We start from the raw sequence: 26,902 nt of genomic DNA, 5'->3' as shown, positions 1-26,902 counted from the left end.
CATTGTCGCTAGGATGTAGAGCCTTTTTGCAAACGATATGAATAAAGTATATACAAACCCTCAAGAGGCATTTGGATTTTTTTTGGCACGGAGATAAGAAGGAAGGCAATTTGCGACCACTGCTTCATGTGTCAGCGGCTTTCAATGTGCGTAAGAGCATAGTCTTCAAATGCCCGGTAGTGTTGAGTGAGAGTGCATGGACTTTGGTAGCTTTGAGTGGGTGGATGACGGCTTGGTGGAGTTTTTATAAGAAGTAGCGATCAAATGTAATGCTGCAAAACCCATCTTGAAATAAAGTCATCCAGCAATTGAAACTCCCATCACAACACCCTACGGACAATCAAAAAAGAAATTACCCCGGAAAGAAAGTAGTTTTTGAATATTTCAATGAATGTATTTTTTTTTATTACCTGCAAATGCACACACTTAAATTGTTTCGGTTGTTTTGTTCATGAAGTTATTCTTTAATGTAAATTGAACTTTGATTTTTTTTCTTGTTTTCTCGTAATAACAATAGAATGTAATGGAGAGGTGTACTAAAGACTAGTTTATCGATGAATTATACAACATATAGTTGTGTATGTGTGTTTGTGTGTTTGTAGGGTGGTGTAAAGATGTGCAGGTGTGTGTGAGGTGCGCTATTTTTCTTCTTCGTAGGGGAACAAACAAATAATTGAAAATCACACCATAAAAGGTATTTTAGCTGAGTTGAAAGGAGAGTACATCCTATAAAACAAGGTAAACATGCGTTCGCACTAAATTTTAAGTGAAACATTCATTGAACAACAACTGAGCTCATGAGCATGTTTAGGAATTTGGAACAAAAATATACAAAGTTCATAACTAAGATACTCTTGAAAATAGTTGTCTTGAAAAAAGATTTGGACAACAGGATAAGCACCTTGAGAAGAGTGAAAACTTGCACATTTGCTTCTCTTCTTATCAAGGCTATGAGAGTATGTCCTTGGCTAGTGTAGCTGCATCCATTGTGTATGACTTACAAACTCGATTACCTTTCTTGACCTCAAGCATCTTGCTCAAAACGGAGCTTCTGCTTTTATAAGCCCTTAAAAACATCCCCTTCATTGGAACGTTCTTAAAGAAAATTCCTAATTTGGGAATTGTAGTTTTCATGCATGCATAACTAGTTTAATACCGTATTCATCGAAGTATAAGTCGCAGTCTAGTTCATAGTTTGGTCGGGGGTGCGACTTATGTGTGAAATTATTTATATATATATATATATATATATATATATATATATATATATACATATATATACATATATATATATATACATATATATACACACACACACACACACATATATATACACACACATATACATATATATATATATACACACATATATATATATACATACATATACACGGTGGTCTGATGAAAGTCTGTGTGTTTGCCGGGCATCAGTTCTGTAAGAATATTATTTAACTATGTGCCATAAAACATTATTTTGCCCTGAGTCAATCCCACCTGTGGAAAATATGACCCCATTCAGTTTGAGGGACTGCACCCTGGAGGATGTGTGCACTCGACTCTTCCCATTAGAGCGAATCAAAACGGGTCACTGCTCTAAATGATGTATCTGGGTTGCAAAAAGTCCACTGTGGCAGCGCAAATACCCAATCACAGTTAACTAACCCTGTGGCAGCTGACCCAGCGTGACTTAAGTAAAACAGGAGCAATGTGCTGAACAGAGGCAAAGGAAGACAACAAGGAATTCTGCACACAAGGCATGGATCAGAACACTGGGATGAAAATAGTTTCTGTGTCAGACATTATCTTCTCGTTGTTAGAGAGCAAAGCAGAATTATTCCTGGGGCTCAGGCTTCAGTAACCCTCCGTGAAAACATGGGAAGAAGAAGAGTCCAATTATGTTGTAGTTTAAAAAAAAAAGATAGTTGGATGACTATTAACTGCCAAAGAGAGCGACAGACATCAAATTCATTTTTTTACTGTCACATGGCATTGAATGATCACGTTTCACCGTCATTGAGTTCAATTCATGAAATAATATTAAAGCAGTTTAAAAAGTAGGACAATTGTTGTTGTGTTTCCTCAATTTGAGTGTTGAAAGCGGAAATATGTCAAAATAACTGTATAGGCAAGAAAAATTGTTCATTTTAGAGCAAACATGATTCCTATATCATTGTCAATGATAGGCACTTACAGTAGTAAGTAGTACATAAATAAAACCAAACTACCTAAGCATCACTGACCCTAAGAAGTTTTGCAATATGTACTGTGATGTGTTTTAGTTTTTTGAATTTTGGATACTGCAATAGTGGGGACATTTTCAACAAGGAATCTGTTTTTCTCATGTCAAAAATGTTGTTGTCAGAGCCCGTTAGCATTAGAAAATGTGAGATGAAAACATTTTCAACACTCAAAGCTGTTGCTCTAGCTGTTTTATCCTAAAACAATATACTTGGCCCTTAATGTAGACAATAATGTATAGTTTAGAGTTTAGACCAGGGGTGGGCGAACCCTTGGAATAATAATGAACTATTTTCTTCCCTGATCATAAAAGGAAATGTTGTTAGCAGTTAATGTTGGTTTGTTGTAACTTAATTTATTTATGGGTTTGTGGATGTTACTCGCTGGCTGTAAAACGCTGAAGACACGTGGCCTGAGGGTTTTTGTCTTGAAGCAATAGTGCAGAAGATATAATGATCCTCAAAGGATGTTTTCCAACCAGCCTACTCACCGCCTCCAGGTTGTGACTGCCAAAGAGAGAAGCTGGCGCTTGTCCTGTGATTTCCAATTCTCCTTTACTTTTGACAAGAATTTTACCCACCCAGCCACCCACACAAACGCACCCCCACACACACACGCGTACAAGAGCCTCTAAAGGTTAGGATGTGTGATTCTAACCTTGCTTTGCAGCTCAGCGTCTGACCTTTTGATGTACTTGTGACACTGACTTGCCTTTACTGACTACATGGAGAACAGCATCTCTCAAGTTCAAGATAACAACAGAAGATCTGTGTTTATTTTCTGTAATGCCTGGACAACACCTTTATCAGGTGTATCTCTGCGGAAAGAAAATTCTCAACAAAAAAAAAAAAGAAAGCCTCATGTCGTCTGTTGCAGCCACCATCCGATATCCTAAAATGGCTGCACTTGCAAGTTGTATCATAATTTTTTAACTGATACATTTTTTTTCCTCCATTATCAGGGTTAAAAAAATGCCATTTGTATTTCTAAACACAACTGTCTTTCACATGGTCATGCATACAAAGTATATCGCTTTAATGTAATTCTGTTTTAAGCTTATGTATTGCCGGGTGCCCATGACCCTTGTGAGGATAAGCGGAATGGAAAAAAAATGAATATTACCAGGTTTGACTAACATTCTTCTCCTTCACCACTTTACTGCCTCAAGCAGTACGGACTGAAACAGATTCCCTTCATCGCAGTAAACTATATAGACAATAAATCCTTTAACAGTTCAACGTATCATATTTGATACATGAATTTTGAGCAATGTGATCCTTTTTTTCCTTATAAAACATTGATGATGTTTCATATAAATATGACACATGAATTTACATCTGAAATCTCCTAGGCACTTAGTTCAGAGGGACCATTAAAGGCTCATAGTTTAAAGAATTTTAATTTGCTGTGAATTATTTAGTGAATAGGGCTTTAAGGGGTTAACCAGCTATTGAACATTTAGTGAAGTTTTGAAAATATGCTTGGGTCTTTGCGTGATGTGACTGCCAGGATATTTCACTTCAGAGGTTCCTCTGTACTAGAAGGCACAGATTTTATCTCCACATGAGGTATTTGATATCTCATTTATTGGGTTAGTTGGAGTTGAGGAGTTCCGGGCTGGTTGCAGTATGACGAGTTCCTTAAGGCATCATTACATAAAAGACATCAAACTCCGTTTGCCGCACGAATCAGATTTAAAGCATTCTATATGCTCGGTTGGTTTTTGTCTTTAACATTCCATGCAGCTGTCAATGCAAATTGAACAAGCCATTATTGTGAGCATCCTCTTTCACACCTAAGCAAATCTAAACTGGAATTCCACCCTCTTAGCCCAGTGAGTTGGCCAGCGGCTGAGTGGACTCAATCAGTTTGACTTTCACTGTGGAGCACACGGAGCCCAGGGCAGACAACAAGGTCTTTGGGCTTGGCACACACTGATCTGGAAATTTAGTGTCTGACTGCTGGCCAGCTCTTAAATATTTGGTTTTAATTACTGCCACAACCTTTACTCTGGCAGGTCACTGTTGAAACATAATCCCCAAGAGGCTGCCTAGCCGGGGCATCACACCATTATTCAGCCATTGAGGGGGTGGCAGCCGTTTCCTTGCTCAGGCACTTTCATCCAGAAAATGGGATCTAGCCACAGCCATATATTTATAGGCTGCTGGTGAAAAAGAGCAATTTGAAACAGCGAGATGGGAGACCCTTAATTATACAGCAGACTGTAAAAGTTAGAGTGAGGCGAGGCTTATCTATCCGGCGGGAACGTCTGATTTTTTTAACTTCTCATTTGATTGCTGGCTCTGTTCACCTGTCTGTCTCAGCAACTCGTATCGGAGCTAAGACGGTGCACATCTTGAGATGTTTTTTTATAAATGTCCCTCCCGTTGACCATGTTAGGATTTGGATTTGCAGATCAGTCGCCTCAGGCTAATATCTGCCAGTCACTGTGCCTTCTCAGCAGGTTCCTTTACAATGACTATATGGGACATTTCTCAGCGTCCCTCTTGCATCAATTACCCATTAGTGAAGTAGAAATGCACTTTCCATTAGGGATTCATTCCGTTTTCCCGAGCTCAAGAGAATCTTTGTTATTTTTCTAGCGGCTGCTGCATCCCACGATACAAAGAAATCTTTTTTGGCGACAGCTAGGGAATTTTGCCTTAAGCAAACATTTTCATAAATTGCCAATGGGATATAACAAACTTTTGGCAAAGACTATGTTTATATACTATGAACATGCTTCTCTATTTCATTCTATACTGATTTTACTTACTTTGTTGCTTGTATGTTGATGGATTCAGTGTGTCGATAAGAATAAACCAATGAAGATCGTCATGATGCAACGAGCAAGGCAACCCACTGGTAGCAGCTGCAGACCATTTGCCTCCTTTCTCTTGCGGAATGCTGACTTGTTTAGCATTTTTCCATGACCTTTTTCAGTAATAAAAAGATGAGTTGGTGCCTGAAACCCACAAAAGAGGCAAATAAAAAAAATGAACAAAACAGTCATTAAGGTCTAAACAACCAATAAGCTGTAGGGCAGAAAATGGCTTTCGGCGCTTCCATTATTCCAGGCAGCTCATAAGAAATCTCAAAGTCAACCTCTTTGCCCTGTAAGGAGATGCTATTACTTCCCTCAGATAGTGACCAGGATATGAAAGGATGGAAGTTCAAAATAATGGTTTGCATATGGACTTTTCAATAATTTTATTTGGTTGTTCCAACGTCACAGATACCTGTAGACACTGCATCAATTGAGCAAAGAAATAATTTTAGAAAGAAACATGAAATCCTCTCATTTTTCTTCTTCCACTGTATTCCACTCTCAACACACGGATGCTCACAAATTGCAATAATACGTAAGATGTGTTTGCTAAGGGGGCACATCATTTAAAGCTGTGATCCTAGGCTTTTCTGATTAAAAATGTCAGGGAGGCCCTGGAGGTGACAGATTGCGGTGTTGCTGTCATCCTGGGTATTTTTGGTACGTGGGACAGGTGCAGCATGCCGGGGAGACTTGGAAGGAGTGAAGAGGAGGGAAAGAATAGGGGGAAGGGAACATAGACAGCCAGCATTGAGGGAACAGGGAGCAAAATCTGTTCATCAGTGGCCTGTGGCTATAAGCTTCATCCTCCACCGCATGGGCCTGGCTCCAAAACTCCAAAGGGCTTGATACACTCAGCGTGATTGTGAAGGGCCATTTGCAAATGTTTTTCGGAGAGGATGAAAGACAATGCCAATTAGCTTAAAAGAGACTGTCAGTTTTCATCCAGCGATGCTGTATTATTCAGGGTGACCAGGTCAATGACGTACACTCAAGAAAGACCTCACTGCTTTCAGGACAAATCCAAAGATGGCGACAAAGTTAAACAGCTCTCACCACTCATTTGAAATTCTGTTTGTTTGTTTTTTAATACCTACCTATATATATATATATATATATATATATATATATATATATATATATATATATATATATATATATATATATATATATATATATATATATATATATATATATATATACATATGTATATATACATGAATATATACATATACACATATACATATACGTATATATATATACACATATATATATATACATATATATATATATTCATTTATATAAGATCCCCCTACAAAGTCAAACTGCTGATAATAGAACATTCCTGACAGTTGGGATTTGAAGGGAAAAACTCCCTCTAAACTTTGAGTTCAACTGTTACTATGCCTGACCTCAGCATATTGTGTGAGAACTAAATTCAGTAAGCATCAAAGGATTAATTCTAAATGAGTGTGTGGGCATGTTTTCTTTGTTGCTTTTTTTGCAACAATTATTCAAAAAAAAAGACCATCTGCATGAGGAATGATACTGAATGGAATATGAAAAGAATGTACGATACAGTAATGCCTTGAAATAAACATTGCAGTCTTCTACAAAAGCAAAAGCTGTTCTTTCCATGAGGCAAAATAGCACATATAATATTGAATTTCTTCTACGATAAAACATATGCTGATTACATAATTCATACAAACAAAAAGGGTTATACTGGTCATTGATCTGTTTTATTTATCCCACTTAAACTCTTGGCGGTCTTTGGCTTCTTGCTGCAACGAATGATATTACAGTGGAGCAAGCCCTGGTAGTAGAACTTGTAGGATTTATAATGACATCCTAAATCTTCTCTGAACTAATCTTCACTGCACTAATATTACGATGTATTTTTGGATATTAATGAGTAGTAGTCCTACAATTGACTGCTCAAACGAATTTAATCTGTTGATAAAGTATTCCAACATAGATGCAAATCAGCAATAGCATGGAATATACAGCATCATTATAAAGATTGCCCTTGTAATGATTTTCTATTGGAAATAATATTGAACAGTGTTTGCCCCTTGGAGGCTCCATTGTACTTGTGACATATTGCTGTTTTAAAAATAATAGGCATTGAATGGCACTGACCTTCACGGTACCATACCTATGCTCTTTGCTATCTATAAGTGCTTTCCCCTTGGCAGACAACCCATTGAAGCCTCACAGATAGATGCAATAAAATGCTGGCCTGATGCCATTCCTCATCGCCTCCAGACATGAAAGAATGTTTGGCCATACTGGCCTGAACATTTCCGCCACATATGGACAGTGATGGCATTGCAAATGACAAACACTGCCGTTGGTGGCTATGTGCCGCTTGGAATCTTGGGGAAATCCATTTCTGAGATGTTGGAGCGGGATGGGATAAGCTTTTCTCATGGATAATCCAAGATTATTTCCATGGGGATTGCTTGAAATAGTGCAATCAAGTGCCCCAGATTGAAAAGTGTCAAAGTGTCCTGATGGAGACTGTGCTTCCTTTCCAAAGGGATGCTCTTATAACTAAGCCATATGCCACGTAATAAACTGTGTTCATTGCACTGCCTGAAAAGGCACATGTATACTTGGGGTAGGAGTCATGGTGTAACCTCACATATAATATGATCTCACTATTTTACCTGTAGAAGGAAAAAATGTTTTGGATTGGATTGGATAACTTTATTCATCTGGTATTCGGGAAATTTTGTTGTCACAGTAGCAAGAGGGTGAGAATGCAGATATAGGAAAGGCATTTTAGACATAAATAGATAGGTATAAGTTCATATATATATATATATATATATATATATATATATATATATATACATACACACATACATATACATACATATATACGCATACATACATATTTATAAACATATATATACATACACATAGATGTACATACGGTAGGTCTTAACACTCAGCCATTTGTTTTGTTAAAGTGTTTGTGTTTGTTGGTTTAATAGGATTACCTGTGTCTCTATACAGGGTTATAACCATATTAAGATAGATTTACACAAATATTAGAGTTGTGGTTTCATGTAGACTAAAAGTTTTTGTTGTTGTTGTTTTTGTGAAGATTTTTTTTTAAACAGACAGTGCTAACTACAAACAGGCTGGATTAAAACAGCATTGATAAATGTCTTGGAAAATAAATACTAGATGTGATTTTTAATCTCCCAGTCAATTTGTTCTAGTATCAGGTTCCAATACAAGTTACTACCAACTACCACACTGAAAAGGGCTTGATTTTAGATCTATAATTTATTATCCATGACTTCCCCCCATAACCCTAAGAGGATAAACGGTTCAGAAAATGACTGAATTAATAAATAAATTAACATATGGTTAAAAAGTATGCAACAGCTCTTTTTTTGCATTGAATAGATTAAGGGGCATTGAATTGTGTATAGTAGTAGTCTATAAAAAGTTGTAAAAGTAAGAAAATAACCCTGCAACGGAATGAACTGTTTTATGGTCGGAAAGAAAAAAAATGTTAAGAGGAGCTGCAGATGATTGATATGAAATTATTGATCAGTATAAGATCGACAACAGTGTCTTCCAAATGTTTAAATTGTCTGTCATCCAAAGCTATCAACCTCTGACAAGGCCACTCTAGATGCAAGGCATCACTGCAGGCTCATTAGGCAGCACTGATGTGACAAACTCATCAAAGTCGATACATAATGAAGAGAAAACACATGCAAGCAATGCACAAAGACATTCAGGCAATCCTGATTTTCTTTTTAAAGCAAAACCACGGATGTTTGAGCTTTATATTCGTATTGAAATTTCAGTGAGTGTCTTTTCCACAATGTGTCATCCTAGCCTCTGAGGACAGTTGCAACAGCTGTGAATGTTTGAATGTGTCAGCCTGGGCCTGAGCCAAATTGACAGCCATGTCACACATACACATGCATGTGCACACATACTCAACATCCAGACAATCAAGTCTAACTCGCATGTAATGAGGAAAGAAATGTGGAACCTAATAATATGATCACTAATACACCCATTCACTCACACTGAACAATATTCTGCCACTTAATATGAGCGTACTCAGCATACCTTTTTAATTGCTGGGTTTATTAGGTGTAATTACTTTTTCACACTCATCATTATGAAAGAATAAAAGAGTAATAGTGGGACAGATAGAGATATGAGTGAGGATAATGACATTTAAATCTGGATTCTATTTAGATTTAAGAGAGGAAGGTTGCTCCTGTTGGAAAAAAAACGATCATATAATTTATATATAATCAAAAAAGGGAATCAAGTAATATATCATATTTAAGGAAGATTTGCTTTTATTATTATTATTAGGTTTACGATCAAAGCTATATTTTTGCCCTAAATATGTGCTTCATTAGCTATAAAATACTTTTATCTCCATGTCACAGTGCTCAGATGTGTTTATATGAAAGAATACTGGTAGAAAATCATTAAATTCAAACGTTAAAAAATGTGATTGTGAATTTTGAATAAAAGTGGGTGCATTAAAGTTTAGAGGATGTAGCGTGTAATCTATAGTTTCTATGAAGCTGTGCATATTGTTGGCTAGTTGAAAAGCACTGCAGGTTATTCACTCACTAGATTAGAGAGGTTGTAACCAACTCTCCATAATGAGTAATCACTTCAAACTCAAGTGATTGAAACGAAGAAGGAGACCGCTTCAACCCAAAAAGTCTTGATGAAGCATTTCAACTTGCACCATCAAAGCTACAGAGCTTACTTACACTGCGTCCACCCTCTCGCTCGGTCTATTCTAGTTTCATATTCTCTTTTCTTTCTGTCATGATGCGCTAATCAACAAACAGTAGTGTTAAAAGCTAAATGCTTCAAAGAGCCAGACTATTAAAAACGGAATTTATAGAACTAGAAATTGGCAAATTTGCAGGCAATTCTATAATGGGCATGTCGATCCACCAGTAAATCAAAGGTGACTTTATAATGAAGTTGAGGACATGTTGAGGAATTTAAGAACATCATTTAAAAATGATGAAAGCCGTGCTTTTTTATTCAATATTTCATTAAGTTCACATATATTAAATTCATTATGGCCAATTCACCCATTTCATCAATTATCATATTAATATATATTTACTTTCGATAAATTTAAAAAAAATCCACTTCGGATTTTATTTATGTTTTTTTAATACATATACAGTGGTACCTCGACATACGAGCACCCCGACATACAAGCATTTCGAGATACGAGTAAAATTTCTAGCAAATAATTATCTCTAGATACGAGAAAGCCAGGTGGCCAAGACATGAGAGGCTGTTTATCATTATAGCGCACTGTCTTTTTTGCCGCATCTCTTTCAGATGTCTACGTGTACTGGGCGGAGCGTTGCATTTTTTTCAGTGTTTTTTTCCGTCACTCAGCGCAAATGGTGGAGCGATCGCTACGAGCAGTATATATTATGTCTCATTGGCTGCTCATAAGAACATCAGGGGCACTGGCTCTCTCCCGCAACTCTCTCGTGTAATGTCTCTGGTCGCAACTACCTCGTTGTAATGTCTCTGGTCGCAACTACCTCTTTGTAATGTCTCTGGTTGCAACTCCCTCTTTGTAATGTCTCTGCGAGCACTGGGCGGAGCGTTGCATTTTTTCAGTGTTTTTCCCCCCTTAGCCTGTTAGCTCTCGTTGGCGGAGCGATCACTAATTCAAGACTACTTCTCGTTGGCAAATGGTTGTGCGTTATCCTATTGTGAGGACATTTGTGTGCATCATTTTCGGAATATTTTGAAGGGAATACAAACTCAAACAAACCTCCATATTGACTGAAAGTCAGTGTGGAAGCGGGGCAAACAGAGCCAACCCGGCCGGGAGAAATGTATAAAAATTTAAAACAAAATTAGAATTAAGTTTAGTGTAAGGTTAGATTAAACTTATTTTTGAGTGTGTCTGCATCGTAATTCAAGTTCATTTAAATTTGTTTATGTTATATTACGATTCACCCGTGCAAAAAGCCCCCCACCCCCGCTCCAGATACTCCGGTTTCCTTCCCACATTCCAAAAACATGCATGATAGGCTAGTTGAATGCTCGAAATTGTGCCTAGGTATGAGTGTAAGTATGAAAGGTTGTACCTCTCCTTGTACCCTGCGATTGGCTGGCCACCAATCAGCCGGGATAGGCTCCTGCACCCCCCTACGACGCTTGTGAGAATAAGCGGTTCAGAAAATGAATGAAGGAATTACTTTTGTTATTCAATATGATGAGCCATCGGCCCTTCTTGTACATGTTAAAGATACAAAAACTTAAACTTCCTTGATAGTGAGTTATGGTTTTGCTAATCATTTTTCTACGGCATCATGGGTTATACCAATGGTTGGTTATTATTGGGTTTACGATCAAAGTTATATTGTTGCCCTAAATATGTGCTTCATTAGCTATAAAATACTTTTTATCGCCATGTCACAGGGCTCAGATGTTTTTTTTTTATTTGTGTATAAAATGGTGGGAACATGCACACACACTCCAGGGATGGTAAAGAGTACCCATTCTTTTGAGGGTAAATATACTTTTAGACCCCTCATACCTCTAATTATCATTCCTGTGATTTATTTAAAAGAAAAAAAACATTTTGGAATATTAAAAAGGAAGAGGCCATGTTTTACTGGAGGTTATACAATAGCAGGTTATTTATTGGCTGTGACCTCATATGCATGTTATTGCCTTGGGGTAGCCAAGCAACCATCTGTGACTCCAATTAGTTATTCAGCTATTATTGACTTGATGCATGTGAGTGAAACCGCCAACATTTTTGCACATAACAACCGGGTGCATTATCACAAGCAGTAAAAATGTGTGATCACGATTGCTTGCTTGTGTGTGTGCTGTCTGTCCAGATATGAAAATATACAAAATACAGGAAAGTATTCACTATTGAAATGCTGTATTTTCCAAATTAAAGGCTATGTTAAAGGAATGCTGGAGAATTGTACTGAATCATTTGCATGAATGTAACCATATTATTTGCAACTTGTGCAGAGAACAAGATTGAACAAGTGCTTTTAAGATTTTTCGTTCCGCTCTGAAAAATGTTCCAAAATGATGAGAAACCTGTAAGAATATGAAATACGCTGATTGCCATTGAGGACAAGAGATGTCCAAACCCTTTGAAGTGGGAAGACTTAAGAGTGAATGATTACAAACCCAGCCCTCCTTGTTCAAATGGATTAATGCTGCAGTAGAGTCTGTGTAAAAATGTTGAGCATTTGGCCAAACGTTGAAGCACAAGATTTACTGGTCATTGATGGTGCTGAAACTCTTGGGGTTGCCTGCACTGATGGGAATGCTGCTTTGTAGTCAAGTGAAGCCGAGTGACATAGCGGGTAGCGCTAAAATGACTACCACTTCAGTGTTTATTGACCCGACGCCAGTGATTCCACACAGTGACAACACAAACTGGCTGTCTTAGAGAGGTTTAGTGATGTAACACCAAGCGGTTTTCTCAACACTCGCTATGTTTACACTTAATTTAACAAAACATCTTTTTTATTTTATTTTTTTAAATTGCAAATTTAGCATTGTTTTTGCTAGATCTTTCGCTGGATGAATGGTAATGTTTAAGCACAAATTAAGTTGCAAACAGGCAACGATACAATTTTGCCGTGTATAACACTTATATTGAGCAATTGTTTCCCCCGATTCGAAAATGACAAAATATACGTTGTACATATTTTGGGAAATAAAACTAAAAAATATTTTTTGTTGTGTGTTCATTTTTTAAGCACCTCAAATAAACCCAATGCAGAAATTCCTGCTGAGACGAAGATAGAGACAATGTCACATTAACGAGGGGGTACAGGAAAATATAACATGGCTTTATATAACGAGCTTTAACTTGCTTTAGAATTGAAGTTAACAATCGACTACGCTCATCACACAGTCTTTTGGAGAAGAAAAGAAGGAGATAGCGGAACAAAAAGCTTACACACTAATCAAATTTCGGTGATGCTGCCAATTTGGAAATTGGAGTTTTCATGCTCTTTTGCGTCTTCGTGTCTTCCGCAGATTTCCCCACCCAGTGTAAAATGTGGAATTAAAGTAGCAACAAAATGCCATAATTGAGTGTTTCCTTCAGACTGTTTCCATCTAAACATGGCCTAATCAACTAAAGTCTCACAACAATATTGTATTACAATGATAAATTCTACTGTATAATCCAGCAATAATCTTATCGACATAAAAAGAACATATTCCCCAATATGTTATTTTGTCACTATGATAGAAGATTTATACAAATTTCCAGAATATATTGCTTGGTGTTACGATCGCGCCGAGACGTCGTGGCGCGATCGGAGGGATTTGGACACAGTAGCGGGGAAGCAGGAGGGGACGAGACGAATGGTGCTCATGATAGTAACTTTAATGACTCAAAACGCCTTACAAAATAACTGGGACTAGTACATCCCAAAACGAAACAAAACCGCTCCAACACACCCCCAACCTTTCTGATGATAAGCAGTTCAGAAAATGAATGAACGAATATTTTTCGTCATTGTCTACCTATGAATGCAGTGTCCGTGTGAATTGGATATAAATGCAGATAGTTTGTGATGGACAAGTGATTGTGACGATTTGAATGGGTAGGAGGATAATTATGGGAAGGAAGAAAATAATAAATAAGGCGTAATAGTGTTTTTCCCCATGATTAGGCATCTGCATTCACGTCCAGGCAGTGGGACAAAAGCTGTAACAGTGTCAACATGACAAAAAAAGTCATTTGGGAATCAGCAAAGGATATTATTGTGTCAGTCTGCTACAGTCTGAGGAAGTGGTAGAGCTTTTCATATTCATTGTTAGCTACACCACTGTGTCATTTTCTCTCTCCCTATTTTTTTTTACATGCTTATCATGATAACAAGTGATAAACGCTCTTATCTTAACCATTCAAATACTCTTTTCAACAGAGGTTATTAGAGAGTTAAATCACAATCCATGTTGCCCATTGACGGGGTCCATGCAGCTCCATTTCACCAATTATGATCCAAACCTTATTTCTATAAAGCAGACAAGCACTGAGGGAGTTAATATATCAACAGTGTCCTCTAGCGGTGACTTTGAAAAAAAGTTCTGTTTGTTAGTTGACACAGTCCAACTGTGTCACATTTGTGTTGCCTTGCCAGGATGCTTTGACATCTGCCAAACACAAGTGTGCCCAGCTGTCTGGATAGGTGGTGGCAAATTGGAATGTATTCGTCGTTACAGATGCTCCGGGAGAGAATTTCCAACAATCACCATGCACCACATGGTTAGGTCATGTTCATTTGTCCGTCAAGGAAACAAGATATTCCCTCAGCTTCGCAAAATTTGCAGGTCTACTAGATGAACTACATAGCTGGTGAATATTCTTAGTAGAAGCTTGGATTCTCTCGGCAAAGAAGTGCACGTTTCAAAATTTGGAATAATAAATTGTTAGGTTTATTCTGTTTTTGGTTTATTCTTGGCTTTTTCTGTTGTGATTGTCCATTGTTTTCACCTCTAGTCGCATCCTCCATGTGTCTTAGCCAATCCGCTGTGTTGTGTGTGACACGTGTGTGTGTATATTTAAATTCATTCAATTTGTTCATTTTTTGTTACGTCCTCGTCAGTGTTAGGTGTGTGTCTAAGCACCTGCTTTGGTTCGATTCTCTAGATCAGGGGTGTCAGACTCGGGTTGGTTCGCGGGCCGCGTTAACGTCAACTCGATTTCATGTGGGCCGGACCATTATAGATATAATATTTAGAATTTTTTTAATAAATGGATTAAAAGAACTGGATTAAAACCCTGAATATTCAGTGTTTTTATAAATCTAAAACAATGTTTATTTTTAGCTTTTTTATATATTTTTAGATTTTACAAAATGATTTTTGAAGTAAAAACAGAAAAATTTGATTAAAAAAATTACAATTATTGATTTAAAAGGGGGAAAATCAGGAAATTTAATATACATCTATACTCTTCATTTTAATTTGATCCTAAAACAGAAAGTCGGCACTCATGATTGACTTTCCCGGGCCACACAAAATGATGCGGCGGGCCAGATTTGGCCCCCGGGCCGCCACTTTGCATGGCTCTAGATTTTGGTTTAACTTTGTATTTTTGGATCAATCCCCTGCCTTGGTTTTCATGTTGTTTTGGGGTCTCTATAATTAATCCTTTTGAGTTACCACTGGTGGCCTGGCATCCGAGTGGTTATCGTTTCGGCCTCACAGTCTTGGAGCCGTGGGTTCGTTCCCAAGTCGGTCCTCACTGTGTGGAGTTTGCATGTCCTTCCTGGGCTTGCCTGGGTTTTCTCCGGGTACTCCGGTTTCCTCCCACATCCCAAAAAGATGCAGAGTAGGCTGGTTGAACGCTCTAAATTGCCTCTAGAAATGCGTGCGAGCGTGATTGGTTGTTCGTCTCATTGGCCACCGATTCAGGGTGTCCCCTGTCTGTAGTTAGCTGGGATAGGTTCCGGCACCCCCACGCAACCCTTGTGAGGATAAGTTGTTCAGAAAATGAATGAAAATGAGTCACCACCACCCTCCCTGATTCCATGCCTGCTGGCCTGCACTCTGACATAAATAGCGTCCATTGTAACATTTTGGAATGATTAGAAGTGGCCAAATTATCATAATACCTCTATTTATGAGCGCAAAAATGATGCTTCCTCTTTTAGGCTGCTAAAATGAAGGGTCAGTGTGTACGATTAATGTCCATGTTGATTTATGGTTAAAATTCTTCCAAACGACCTTGCATCTTCATTAAGCTCTGCAACAAAGTTCAAAGAAAGCTGAGCAGACAAGTGTGTGATCTCACTTTAATTTTTGCTCTAATGTATACAGTAGACAGATAGCTAGATTGGTGGATAGATTCACTGCATTCATTTGAATAAAAGGATTGATCACGATATTGCAACTGCTGCAACTGTCTGACCTGTTAGCGGGAATAGATTTTCACTCAAGAATTAGTTGTTATTTGCATGGAAAGTTTGTTTGCCGTAGCAGCAAATATAATAGATAATGGAAGAAAATTGCGACTTATTTACTAAAAAATCAACACTACATTTAAAATGACACCATATGAAAGGCAACGTACACCCTGGACTGGTCACAAAGCCAATTGAATATACTGTATAGACGCAGTACCTGCCAACAAAAGCCATTCACACTCATGCTTACAAAAACAACAATCAATCTAATATACATGTTTTTTGACTGTGAGAGAAACCGCAGCAATCTCTGGAGTTCAAATATAACACACAACGGAAATCTTGAGCTCTAATTTGAAGCCTTGACTAATGTACATTGAGGAAAAAAAGTCATACAAAAATAATGGCATTCAATATTTTGCAGTACAACACTTAATCCTCCAAAATTGTGATTTTCTATCATGCTTGATATTCATTTTAATAAATAGCTGTTCTTTATTTAGAAACCCATGTCGTTGGGTTTTTTTGTGTTTAGTTATATTTTTTAATATATGAACTGCAAGCATAAAATGCAGACAGCAAAATATATGAACTTGCTGACAGAGATGTTTTTGGCTGTTTGTATTTAATGAGCACATGGTGGAACTTTCCTTACACTAAAGAAGCCATATCATTTAGATAGCAAGCTAACTATGAAATAATATACTATACTGTATTTTTTAGATCATAACGTACATCTGACTATAAGACAAGCCCACTAAATTTTCGAAGAAAACAGCTTTTGTTCATATATAAACTTCACTGTACTTTATGATGAGTATTGTATAGTATATAGTATATAGATATAATATTGTGGGATATTTACATAAGAAGACATGCAGCTAATATATAATATCAGGAAGTATATATTAGATGTTAAACAGTTATATGCCTATTTAAATACTGAAATGTATTAATATTTGAATAGAATATTTGTAAAAATACTATTACAAAATCCAAACAAAGCTTAAATGAATGTGCCAATTGTTTCCAAAAACATTTATCCTAAAACAAAACAAACATTATTTTAATGTAAAAGCTATATATAGCTATGTATGACTTACACTTACACTAAACAACCCAGGTCACAAACTGTAAATATTTTTATTTTTATTTTTAGAATATAAAAAATATTGGTGACAATAAAAATAAAAATAAACATCAGCTCTACTAAATTTTCATTATGACTGAGAAATTTTATAAGGTCACAAAAGTAACTTCCTCAAAACCCATTCATTTTGGCATATGCTGCACTTTTAATAAATACAACCAGTGCAATATTCTTGCTCTTATCCAACAGCAACGGTATCTTTTCTATCAGCTGCCTCAGAGATAAAGCCAGCTGCTGGACCCTCCCTCCACCCCACTCCTCATTTGCTCATATTACCCATACTCGCTCTCTATCTGCCTCTCTTTCAGCCCATCTCTCATTCTGACAGGCGTGACATGGAAGCAGTAAGCATCACTTCTCTGCACTGACTGTGCTTCCAGGTGGCTTTTCACTGCACCTCTGCTTCAGGAGATAGAGGCGTTTGTATTACCTTCCTCAATCCAACATACTCAGCACTAGATGTTCTCATTATATGTGCTATTACTTGGGTAACATACGCGTCCTACCATATATTTTCTATATATATTTTGGACATCTTTATAATATAATGCCACGTGTGGGCTTCATTTGTGCTGCGTAAGACGGTTTTGTTTCAGCATTGTGGCTATTTACTATTTCTGAAAGCGATATGCCGACGGGATCAACCCATTTTGCTGTTTCCTCAGCCATTACTGTCGGGCAATTAGTGGCTCAGCCATGAAACGCCAACATGTCGCTACTACACCGGTGATGGAGGAAAGGCCAAAAGGGTCATTTTGTAATTAAGACTCCTTCCGTCTGCCTTTATTTTCTCTGCATAATCGGCTCCATCAGGGCTGAAATAATTGATTCTCCATTTATGCTAATGGTATGGATCTAGAGCATGGAGGGGCAAACACTCAGCTGGGTTTTCTTCCAGGCGTGACATTTAAAATAGGATGAAGAAAAGTGTTGCTTTCAGATAGTGGAATGTTTTTGATCTGGGGTGAGAGGTGGGCATGAGACAGGAAGTTGGTTGGACTTGCACAGACTTGACCAGGCATTCAATATCAATGTGACTTTCACATTTAATTTACTCATATTATTAGATCATACACATCTTTTGATTTAAAAAAAAAACCCAGCAGTTATTATAAGAAAATATAGATCTGAGAAAAATACCATTTCAGTTTCATCTAATCAAACGGTTTCTCCCACATTGTGTTATCACTAATGAATAGGCAATATGGTAGAGAATAGTAAAACATTGGGATGCCAAATGAAAAATTCAAAACTCAGATATGTTAATCTTGTGTTAAATATTCCTGTAGATGTATAACCACGTCAATATTTTAGGAAGAATGTGAAGACAAAAGACCTGAACGAATAATAGATAATATTTTCCTAGTGAAATGATATTTGGTCCTGTCACCTCCCAGAGACTCATTATTATTTTAAGTCAACAATTATATTCCATAGTTATTATACATTTTTTTTCAAATTCAATTAACTAATGAATAAATGAAATTAGTGTGAATAAAAATCGAAAAAATTGAATTATTTAATTAAATGTAATTAAATGGGGGCTGGATAGAAAAGTACTGTGTTAATAACATTGAGTTGAGTTGTGTTTTTTACAAGAAAGAAAGGTGGCCACCAACCACTAGAAACTACAGTGCTGAATTTACTTCCTATCTTTTTCCTCTCGACTCCCATTTATCTTCTCAAGGCTAATATTAAAACTCCTGCCAGGAAATATCTTTTGATATGAAACTCATTTTTGCTTCTTTCTAGGTTGTGGTGATGTAGCAGTTTACTTTTGCCTAGTAAGCAGGGATTCACTGCCCACTCAGTGGCCGTGTGAGGGTTAAGGGAATTTTCTATTAAAGGTTGTCTGTGTCCGAATCTGTCCAGTTATGGACAAGTCTAGGGGGTAATCAGTTTTTACTGTTTCGGATAGGCTATGGCTCCCCATAACGCTAAAAGTGGTGTAGAAAAGGAATAGATGGATGATGCGAGATAGCATTTGTATGGTGCAAAAAGTAAAAATTGCTCAATCATACTCACTGGTATACTGTGTCCTTGGAAATAGGGGCACGGGGGCAGCTGTGCAAACACAGAAGTGAAAAGGCTGGGGAGAAGAAGCAAAAACACATTTCAGGCTGAAGCACAAATTAGGAAGAGAAAAAAACAATGGTACCTTGTGATATGAGTGCAAAATCCCGGTAAATGTTCAAGGTATGAGCTGCCATTTAACCGATGTTTTGCTCTGACCTTTGAGTGCAAACGTCAGCTTCTGAACACACACTGTGTGGTGTCAGTGAGTTCAAGTCTGCCCAATTCACTACAAGCAGCAGTTTGGAAGATCAAAAAAGAAACCTCCAGCTGTTTAATTATGCTTTCAGGTTTACTTTCAAATTAGCCATAGCCACATCAACCTATTTATGCATGTTGTCTTACTCCAAGCTGTGTGGGTTCAAAAGCCCACTAACAATTAAGCATATCAGGTGATATGCATCTCTGTAAGGAAAGGGTTGTTTGTGGTCTAATGACATCAATACCCTTTATCAGGTATGCATAATTATTAGGCAACTTCCTTTCCTTCTGCAAAATGGGTCAGAGAAATAAAAAAGTGAGATATCTTGCAGACGGGTGCAGCACTTCTAAAATTGCCAAGCTTCTAAAGCGTGATCATCGAACAATCAAGCGTTTAATTCAAGAGTCAACACGGTCACAAAAAGTGTGTGGAAAAATAAAGGCACAAAATAACTGCCTGTGAACTGAGAAAAGTCAAGCATGCATCTGCATGGATGCCACTTGCCACCAGTTTTACCATATTTCAGAGCTGCAACATCACTGGAGTGCTCAATCGCCCAAGGTGTGCAATACTCAGAGACATGGCCAAGGTAAGAAAGGCTAAAAAACGACCACCAATACACAAGTGTTACGATCGGAGGGATTTGGACCCAGTAGCGGGGAAGCAGGAGGAGGCGAGACGAACTGAGCTCATGACAGTAACTTTAATGACTCAAAAGCTTTACAAAATAACAAGGACTTGTACGTCCCAAAACGAAACAAAACCGGAGCAGTGAGAACTGTACCTTTGCGGCGATGTATGCAGTGTTACGCAGGACGATCCGACAATGACTAACCACTTCCGTGGTACTTAAATACACACATCAGGAAGTAATCAAGGATCACTTGCAGCTGTTCTAACCTAACGGCAAGCCAGGAGGGACAAACAAGCCGCTCCTGACAACAAGGCACACAAGCTGAAACGTCAAGACGGGGCCAAGAATCATCTCAAGGTTTTATGGACTGGTGAAATGATCCCCGATTTTTAGTGAGTAAAATGATTTATACTAAAATCTTCCTGAATAAAATTGCAATTTTACGACATTTTTTGTGTTGCACCTGCAGCAAAAGTTTTATAGCCATGAAATAGTTATTGAGGGTTAGATTAATTCCGACAGAGGACTACTGAAGGCCTAGGTGCGAATTGCAATCGACACAGTAAATCACAATACAATATTTATAAGAAACCTTTGTTTTCATGAGCCATTTACCAGAATATTGCTCCAGGCAATGTCTACTTACAACCAAACAGTGGCTCTCACTTTCCAATCACTTAATAGGTGCATTGTTGTACTGCTTTGTTTTGTTTTTCTATTGCCTGGACAATAATGAAGCAAGCACTAGGTCCAGAACAGTTAACATATCAGTAGTTTATTGGGGTGGGTGACGCCTCTCAACATGCTTCACCAGGCACACCGATAAGTAGAGGAGTATAGTGGTTGTGTGAGGATTATGTTTTTGAGTGCTTTTAATCTTATTGAATAGAGTGAAGCCCTCCTTCAAATCCTGCATTACAGACTATCTGACGAGATGCTCACAGTTTGTAAGGGTGGAATCTGCACGTTTGGAAAAAATAGCAAGGGATTTTGAAGCTCTGGGTGGGCTTATCAAAACAGTTTACCACTTCCGTCTTTTGCTTCCAGGCAAACCAACCAAGCTAAAATACATCCCATCAAGCTTCCAGTTTACAAAACAGCTGCTGTCCTCCCCACATCGTTCTCCCAAGAGAAAGGCCAAGCACAAAGGCGACATGGTAAGTAAGATGTTGGCAGCAATGGGTCTGTCTCATTCCCCCTGCCACTCACACAGCGCATACATCAATCAAGGCCTGCCAGCCTCTTCTTCTCTTTAGACACAATTGGCTGCTCAACCAAAAGGCCATGACATGAATCTAAATAGTAACTGATTCATTAAAAGAAGTAAGGGTCATAATAATTAAAATGCGCCTGGAGATACATCACTTTATTTTTAAGACTCTAATTGGCAAAAATGCAACGGCAAAATATAGACAAGCATTCGGGGGGAAATTGTTAATCTCGTAGAATTTTCCATGTGAGCAAACTGATTTTATGGCCCAATTTAATGCTCCGTTATGCAAATTGATCTCAATTGATTGGCCTATTGGTAACAGGATGTGCTGACCACGTGCATTTTTACAAAAGCAAAAATTCTATGCAGGTGTGGAAAATTGCCAAAGGCAGACATAATATTAAAAGAAGCGACTTGAGCCGGCACCATTCATCCATGAAAGAGATAAGTGACAGCATGTTAATGACATTTTTGGTGACCTCCTCACCAAACCGTCACATTTAAAAGTCACCTGTCTTTTCCCAGAGACTCGAGGAAGTCGGAATTAAAAGCAGCATTTACATAATGACTTTAGGGCAACAGCAGTTCAACACTTGCCGCTATGATTTTTAGCCAACGGAACAACGGATGGATATTCGTTGTCATTTTGATCTTGATTTGCATTTGCAGGAGGTACAAATTAAATTACAGCCAATGTTTGTTGTGGAGTGCAAGATATTCCGTTTCGCTTTGTGAGCCTGCGAAGTACCGTGCAGCACATTCAAGTTTCTGAATGGACTATAAGCTCAATGCAGAAAAGTCAAAGTATGGGCAAATTAATTCCATCTAACTAATTGCATTGATTGGCCATTCCTGGCACAACCTAATCCAGGATTATGATGATGCATTAACAGCTGTGACCGGGTGTTTACAAGGCATTTATTAGCCGCTGTCAACATAACGAGACAAATTCCACCTATCACATTAATCACCCCATTGCCATGGCGGTGTCACCGCCAGGAGCCAGACCCTGGTGACAAATAGAGCAGGCTGCAAGGAAGCTGCTTTCCATTTACCTGCATTAGCCACTGCTAAATTGTATTCCAAATAGTTTCTCGGGAAAAGTTATCAGTGAGGAGGAGAGATAAATCAAGTTAGGAATTAATTTGAGGTAAGCAAAGAAGATCCATTGAGTGCCATAAAAAGCAGGCTGTGTAAAAACACATTAAATTGAATCCAGGTTGCAAATTAGTTTTCTTTACATTGTTGTGTGTCCATCTCTTTCCTATTCCTGGATGCCACTCTGTCTCTAAATAACCTGCTTTGAGAATGCACAATATTAAAACACTGTGTGGATATCAAAAACCAACAGAAAGAATAGGTGATGTTGGAAGAGAATAATGGTTTAGCGCTGTCCTGCAGCATTACTCATCATGTTAGATTTATGATTATTTTCCTCAAAGCTTTGATAATAAACCTGTTCACTAAATTAATGATGACTTCAATGCTTTTTCTCCTGTAGGTTTGAATTTGTTCTTTGGTTGTTACTTTAATACTTTTTCCTGTTTTTTGTATTTTTATATTTACACAGCAAGTTTGTGATTAAAGAACACGTTAGTTCATCTCCATCCCTGTGTTGCCTGCTTCCCTGGTTCATCCATCCACTCACAAACCCAACATGAAATTGCAAACGCTATCTTACAGTTAAACATTTGAACAAAAAACTAAAATCAGACGGTGGAAAAAACAATTAAAGAATTAGCACACTGTAGAAAATTACAGTGGCCTTGACAAATGGACATCTTGTTAATTACTAACGGTAATTTCCTCTCAGTGTTTTTGCAAACCTCTCTGGTCTATTGAAAATTTAACGTAACTTCTCTTTGTCCACAAAAGATTCCGCATTCTAAATGACTTTGGAATAAATTAGATGACAGTGAAAAATGTTGCCCATAGCTTAGTTTGTTTGTTTAAACTGCATAACAACCAAAGTCTGTGATAATTTTGCCTTAATCTGCCTTACATGTACAGTGGCCAAACACTGGGTTTAACATGGGACTTTTCACTGATGCTTGTACTTTGCAGACTGTTTTCTTTGTACACAGCGCACTTTAGCTCTGGTTTCCCAAATGAATGTGCCTTTGAGATAAGGACTGGATGAGAGAAGCAGCGATATGGCACAATGCAACAGCACATCTGCCATAGCCAGCTGTTTCACGGTGCACTCGTCTGCATTATAGAACTCTGATGGGGTTGACTAGCACCTTGCAGTTTACCTCACAACAAAGTACTAATGTCAGAGTGTCCTCTAAAAATGTGCACGATCTAAATATACCCTCTTCTCGGTTTTTACATTCTAAATTTGCAAAGGAGATTGAATCTGGACAACGACAGAAAGAATTGCATTTGCAGTGACATCATCATTATGTGACAGTCTATGTTTGTTGTCATGGCAACAGTAAGACAATAATTGAAGAAGTCAATCAGAAGTCTAAAAATAGAAAGAGAAACAACAAAGTGAATTTCATACAAGCAGCTTTTAATTCAGCTGGGGATGGTGTAAATCTATGACTATGGATAAAAATCCAGGTGGCTTGTAAATACCCACCCATGACTGTTTTACTTCTTTCCCTCATACAAACAGTTTGCAAACCCTTTTATTAGAGCCAGTAGATTTTTTTCTTGTTTTTTTTTCTGTATAATAGTGATAAAATGAAGTGGTCTCTTTCTTTTTGTTAGATCTGCAAACCATAAAAAAATGATAAATCTGGCTCTAGGCAGACTGCAAAGATTCAAATTGTATCCGTTCCAATTTCCAGGCAATTCCAATAACCCTTTTTTGATTGATTCTTCTCTCCACAATGCTCAAAGAAAAAGGACGTACATTCCGTTGAAAAGAAGAATCAGAAATAGGTTAAAAGAAATATGCAGGGATCAAACTCAAGTGATGGTTTTGGACCCATTCCTATGGCTGTAAAAGGCCAATTAGATGAGGGTGCAATGCAATATAGATTCTTTGGATAACAGTACGATTTTTGCTGTTATAATCATGTTTGTTACAATTCACTTCAGGGGCTTTCATTGACTTATTACAATATATTATATAGTATGTTTAGAACATGATTCAAATTACAGTTCACCTAAAGCAATCCATAATTTTCGACACTTTTGACCTATTCATTACTGAAACATTTCAGACTTTTGAATGAAAACCATTCATTCCTTTCAACAAATTGGCCTATTTTAAAAGGTGCTGATGTTGATCTATGTTTTTGATTTATCTGATTGATTGTTACTTATTCAATGAATGTATCTCTCCAGATCGATGGATTGTTACACCTATACTTATTGTCTGTGTTTGACCAGATTGATGTTGATATGAGCTATGGCACCAATTTCTTCTGTGAATAGTAATTGTATGAAGGATGAAGGTTCAGGAGTCACTTCTTCAGACAAAATGAAGCCTGTGTCATAAAATGTGCCACCCTAACCTCTCAGATAACATCTTTGCGAGATCCCTCTTCTCCTAATAAACCTTGTAAGGGCCTCATAAATCTAGTACACGTCTCTCTAACAAATTCACAATGATTAAAACAATGTATGATTAAAAATTGTTATTCAATTCATCTTGACTGCACTCCCTTGTCCAAGACAGATAGGACATCTATACGATGTCAAAAACTACCAGAGGAAAAGATAACAGACCAAATATGTAACTATGCCTTTCCTGTATCTGCATCCTCTTGCTACTGTCACAATGAAATTTCCCGAATACGGGATGAATAAAGTTATCCAATCCAATCCAAATAATGAAATGAGAACAAAGGACATACTACAAGTGACCAGTTGCGGGTGTACTGCTTATTATGTCTGTCACATTTGCAAGAATGAGGCATTTTTAAGTGAAAACACTCATTTAAATAATGATGTTTTACAGGTTTCTCTCTTTGTAGGCGCACAGGTTAACTTGGTTGGGGCTTTCAGGTAAATCCGATCCTGATTTTACCGTACTTCCTTGACCTCCTGCATCTGATTATTTCAGGAATGGACAAACATCATTTAAAAACATTTTTTGTCAAGGCCAAAATAAATCATTAGGTCAGTGGTTTCTGCAACCCTGGGATTATTAAATGGCCCTGGACTTTTTGACCTGGACTAGCCTACAAGCACATCATTATTTCCATTAGATTGCACTTACCTGGGGCACAAGTATAAACAGTTGAGTCTAGACTTCCCTGATTCTTGTGCTTCCTCAGCGGATGATAGGAAACATATTATGCCTGTGCAGTCTGAACTATTTCTAGGTGTTAAAATATTGTCTCATTCTGCCACTCCGAGGAAAATGAAAACCTGACCATGTGCCTGCAAAAAGATATGAGGAGAGGAAAATGCTCAATGAAAGGGTTTTAAGATTTAAAATATGAAATAAAGACTGAACACCACAACAGGGAATCAAACCAAGCCCAATTTCTATTAAATTCATACCTAAATGTATACAGTGTGCTGAGCATTTTGAAACACTTTTAGGACAGAGGAGCCATAAACACAATAGCAAATATACCTAAATTTAATTTATTTATATATATTTTTCACAATTTTTAAAATTTAGGCTCACCTCAAAATGTGTGGCAGTATGAGTACAATTTAAATTCAAACTTCAGAGGCAAGATACAATATAGTAATTTCAAAATACAAGATTACATGTTTGTTGAGTGTCAAAAATTAGGTGTGCAAATGAAAAGCACATTTTGTCCTGCCTGTTAAAATAAAGATATTTTATCTTGGCGTTTTTTAATCATTTCTGATTCCAGTGATGACCATTGTGCCAATTTATGTTGAGTGTCTTCTCAACAAACAACATATAATAAACAGTAGCATTTTTAGCAACAATGCACAGGCTCATTTTTGCTTTTTCATTTATTTATTTTTCTGCCATATAAAAATCTATTTTCTTATATGTGAATTTCCACAGAATTGCACAGAACAGTCTAGGATAATATGCATTTACAGTATGAGCTAGGACAGGCTGAGTGCTTCCCACTAGCAACTCATAACCTACAATCAACACAAACACCAGTAAATCCATGTGCTCTGCATGCATGCCCTCTATTGGCAAATTCCTACCCTACAGAATTGTGTGCTTTGCAACTACGGTCAGAAATCTCTCCATCAGTGAGTGAATTTCAAACTGAATCCTTCAGTGCTATGTCTGAATCAATCCAACCCTCAAAAACTATTTTATGGCTATAAAACCTATACTGCAGCTACAGCTGCGACACATATATAGTATATATAAAAAACATCAATAACAACCTCATACAATTGAAATATTATTTAGCAATATAGCCATATTTTACTCACCAAAAACCCCTTTTATTTGTACACAAAATCCATCTTTCTTTCCTCCTTATCTACAGCCATCGAAGCTAATGCTGAAAATCGAGCCTGTCCTGTCCTATTTCTGGCAGATTGTGGCAAGCTTGCTACCTTTGGAGTTGTCCGATCTTTTCTATTTATAACGTAATTGGAAAATGTACCTGGTTAAAGTGTAACGTTGAACTTTATCTGCGTGGTGGATAGTTCAAAAGCTAAATATATGAAAACCACGAGGACGATGACAGGAACCGGAGTGTTGAGATGTCC

General features: G+C 37.5%; 1 long non-coding RNA gene across 1 annotated transcript; it reads right to left on the bottom strand.

Annotated features, from left to right (window-relative positions):
• Positions 1 to 5,020: 5,020 nt before the first annotated feature.
• On the bottom strand, positions 5,021 to 25,589 carry LOC144078808 (uncharacterized). Its single transcript, XR_013301327.1, has 3 exons — positions 25,458 to 25,589; positions 19,184 to 19,247; positions 5,021 to 5,203 (listed from the first exon to the last, which is right to left on the bottom strand). It is a non-coding gene; the product is annotated as an uncharacterized LOC144078808 (long non-coding RNA).
• Positions 25,590 to 26,902: the final 1,313 nt, after the last annotated feature.

Source organism: Stigmatopora argus, chromosome 8 (assembly GCF_051989625.1).
Source record: "Stigmatopora argus isolate UIUO_Sarg chromosome 8, RoL_Sarg_1.0, whole genome shotgun sequence".
NCBI classification, from domain to species: domain Eukaryota; kingdom Metazoa; phylum Chordata; class Actinopteri; order Syngnathiformes; family Syngnathidae; genus Stigmatopora; species Stigmatopora argus.
The sequence above is the reverse complement of the archived record's forward strand: the minus strand, read 5'-3'. Positions and strand labels throughout refer to the sequence as shown.